Source organism: Camellia sinensis, chromosome 10, assembly GCF_055761805.1.
Source record: "Camellia sinensis isolate YWXY chromosome 10, ASM5576180v1, whole genome shotgun sequence".
NCBI lineage: Eukaryota > Viridiplantae > Streptophyta > Magnoliopsida > Ericales > Theaceae > Camellia > Camellia sinensis.
The window spans coordinates 91,949,450-91,953,826 of NC_138970.1; positions in this window are offsets into that span (position 1 = coordinate 91,949,450).

A 4,377-nucleotide genomic window follows, 5' to 3' on the forward strand; every position below is an offset into this window, starting at 1 on the left:
TTAAGTGATCTGAGGAGAGTTTGCTTTTGATGAGCATGTCATCAACATATACCTCCATATTCCGACCTATCTGGTTTTTGAAAATAACATTAACCAGTTGCTGGTAAGTGGCCCCGCATTTTTCAAACCGAAAGGCATCATACGATAATGATAAGTCCCTCGGTCGGTGATAAAAGAGGTGCGCTCCTGATCGACTGCATGCATTAAGATCTGATTGTAGCCAGAGAACGCATCCTTGAAGCTGAGCATCTGGTGTCCTGCTGTGGCATCGACCAATAGATCTATCTTGGGCAGTGGGTAGCTATCTTTGGGGCAGGCTCGGTTGAGGTCGGAATAGTCAACGCAGTGTCTCCATTTGCCATTACTTTTTCGAACCACGACCACATTGGATAATCACTTGGGATAGTCCACGTTTTTAATCAATTGGGCCTTCAACAACTTATCCACCTCTGCAGCGATGAGATTGTTGCGCTCTAGATGAAAGATGTGCTATTTTTGGCAGAACGGTCAGAATTGGGGCTCGAGACTGAGGCGGTGGGTAATGAAAGAAGCATCGATGCTTGGCATGTCCGAATGAGTCCAAGCGAAGACATTGTTGTGCTTGGTCAAGAGAGCTATGAGGTCAGCCTTGGCCTGAGGGGACAACTGGCTACCAATCTTGGCTCTTTTCGTTGGGTCATTTCTACTGATTGGGACTTCTATTAATTCTTCCATCGGTTCCCCCTGATTAATTCCTCATCATCCCTGACGTCAACACCTTTTATGATCATAGCTTCTTTCATCTTTACCTCTTTTAACGAAGCGACGTAGCATTTTCTGGCCATGGTCTACTCGCCTCTTACAGTGTCGAACCCATGATCGGTCAGAAATTTTATCGCCAAGTGATAAGTGGACGTCACGGCTTGGAAAGCATTGAGAGTTGTGCATTCAAGTATGACATTGTAAGCAGAGGGGCAGTCGACAACCAGAAAGGTGAAAATTTTCATAATCTGCCTTCGGTACTCGCCAATGGTGATTAGAAGGTCGATGGACCCTATAGAGATTATCTAATCTCCGGTGAAGCCAACCAGGGGTGTTTGCATGGGTAATAACTTCTTTTTGCCAATCTTGAGCTGCTTAAAACATTGAGAAAGATAATATCAAATAAACTACCATTGTCGATGAGCACCCGCCGGACCTTGTAGTTGGAGAAGATGAAGGAAATGACCAGACAGTCATCATGGGGGTAGCGGACTTCTTCGCAATCTACGTCTGTGAAGGTGATTGGTTAACCATTGTTACTTCTTCGTTTGACCCTTGTCTGATTCGTCGGAGCTTGGCCCGCTGTGCCGAACGAGAAGGTTCACCGCACGCGAGTCCCCCTGTGATGACCCTGATTTCTCCTACTGGGGGAACGGGGTCTCTTGGGGCTCAAGGAGGATGTTAGGCTTAATCACCATCTTGCTGGGGTTGGTTGGCTTGTCTCAGCGAAGTGCGTCTGTTATTCCGTTTTAGGGGATCGGTCCTGGCCCTTTGGTGAGGCCGAGGCACGGAGAACCGAGTCAAGCATCTCTAATGAATCAGGTCCTCAACATGATCCCTAAGGTTGATGCATTCGTCCGTGTTATGGCAATGGGCGCAGTGGAAGCGATAATATTTGGACTGGTCTCGTTGGTTGGAAGGAAACCTGGAGGGTTGGGGCCATTTCAAGTTATCTTTTTGGATTTGGTTTAAGACGTGCTCCACGAGTGTATTCAGAGGGGTATACCGCTCGAAATGACCGGGCGGTCGGGGAGGAGCCGCTTGGTTAGAGCGTGACGGTCAGTCAAGATGAGTGTATTGGGGATGTCTAGGTTCCAACTCTTTTCTCTTGTCCTTTGGTTGTGAGGGTTTGGGAGTAGAGTCATGGTGGGCTGCTAAAGAGTCTTCGGCTTTCATATATTTCTGGGCCTTGGCAAAGAGGGTGGCCATGGTAGCGAGAGGGTTTTTGGAAAAGGAGAAAAGGAAATCTGATGGACGCAGACTGGCCATGAAAGCTATTAGAATGACCTTATCATCATTCTCCTCAACTTGGAGAGCTTCTACATTAAAGCGAGTGACAAAGCTACTCAACAATTCTCCTTTCGTTTGCCAAATATTGAGCAATTGAGTTTTCGAACGTTGTTATCGTTGAGCGCCAATAAAATGGCTCAGAAAGGAATCATAGAGCTATTGGAAAATAGTGACAGAGTCCGGCAGTAGCTGACTGAACCATAGTCGCGCCGACCCTTTGAGTGTCACGGGGAGAACGCGACACATGATTTCGTCAAGGAAAGCATGAATGATCATGAGGGTCCTGTAAACTTCCAAGTGGTCAACTGAATCAGTTCTGTCGTCAAAGGTGTCAATCAACGGCATTTTGAACTTAGAGGGCAGAGGTTTATCCCTGATAGAAGCCACAAAGGGGGAGTTGGCGGTTGTGAAAGGTTTGTTTTGCATGTTTTTGTATGTTCTGCATGACTCCTTGTAGTTGGAGCGTCATGGCTCACAGTTTCGTGTCCCAAACGGGAATATTGTTTGCGTTAGAGGGAAGTGGGGATTGAACACTGCTAGCCTCACCTTCAGGGACGGGAGCGTGGTGTGGTGGAGGCCGGTTATGGAAGGGTTGGTGGTTGTCCTAATGAAGTTGCAAGTCCTAAGGTGAGGGGTGTAGGCCCCCCAAATTCGACAGGTGAGCTTGTCAAATGAAAGACGGGCAAGAGGTCCTCAAGGAGCATGCGGTGGAAAGGGATGGTGGTTTGGGGTTTGTTCCTGGTTTAGAGGTATGTCTTGAGGTGGTAGAGGAGGGACATGGAGATCTCGCTGGAGTAAAGCAGTGACCAAAGCCTGGTTTTGCTCGGCCAGATGGTTGATGCTGTTAGCAAGCTCTGTAAAATACTGAGGTAGGTTGTTTGGGTTGGAAGGCTCTGTTTGGGAGCTAACAACATTGTGTTGTGAAGCCATGGATCTCGTCGTAACCATCCACCCCGATGTAAGAAAAAGGAGGTAACAGGAAATGGGCCTCCGGCAACAATGAACACGACTATTATTCGAAGTGTTCCCACAGATGGTGCCAATTGATGAGGTCGTTCTATCGGGGACGGACTGGGCAAGACTGATCCTGAGGCTTCCATGAGTTGTCTTCGTCTTGTCCTTCCTGAGACCCCTACAACAAGTCCAATGAGAAGGTTCCGATGAAGGATGGTCCCTTCCCATGGACCCTCCGATGGCTAAGTTAGATAGGATCGAAGTGATATCTGAAAGTAATCTACAAAAATAAAGAGAAAGAGAGAGAGAGAGAGAGAGAGAGAGAGAGAGAGAGAGAGAGAGAGAGACTTGTTTTTCTTCTTTCCCACCATATCCACTGGGGGCTTCCTTATATCTTTCACTAATCATTTTCTTGTCTGTTCGTGCTGTCCCATTAGCCGAAAGCCTGTCGTCTGCTTGCCGTCGGCCATGGTGGTTTATCCATGCATCAGAGCAAGAGGTCTTGTAACATTTAATGCTTTCACAGGCTCATTTAATGCCTGGCACGCGGGCTCAATAACTCCCCAAAATCTTTATCTGTCATATGGCCAGCTCCCTTTCTGACGAGTGGTTGGCTAGTCCCTAGGCCAATACATTATGAATGAGCTCTGTATTGGGCTTAGTGTTGGGCCTATCTTGCTGGGCTTTAGGTGAATGACTATTCGGGTAACCCAAGATTGCCCCCCTCTGGTCTGTGCCCATCAATTAGTAATTTCACAGTTTAAAATGTGAAATTTCAAAAAATTTGAATTACCAACTAGTTTGATTCTGTCAAAAAATAGTTCAAATATCGATTCATATTATAATTCTATTTTGAGCCATATCTATACTATATATATAACCAAATGTAGTTGTTAAGTCACAAGGCTCCAAAACTTGAATCCTAAAATTCTCACAATTTTGAAGAAAAACAAATATTACGTGGCACTTCCCTTCACATCCCTTCCCACTCTTCAAGCCTTCTCACTCTTTTTTCCTATATAAAATATAAAACAATAAATATTGATCCATATCTATCACCCACAATAATATTTATCTCCAAATAATAAAATATTCATCCATATCCATCAGCCACAATAATATCTATCCCACTCTCAATCTCGATTTAAAAATGAAAAATAAAAAAAATAAAAAATAAAAAGAAAAGAAACTTGTGACTCCTACAACTTCCACACACACGTTTATCTATTTAGTTTATTCCAGTCAAATTCAATTATTCTCTCATCATCTACCCATCTTTTATTTTCTCAAAATAACTCATCTTCTCCATTGTTACATTTTGCAAGTTTGATGATCTGGAAAAATCATTACAAGATTAGTGTAATATTATTTCTTATTTTATATGTATTTTTT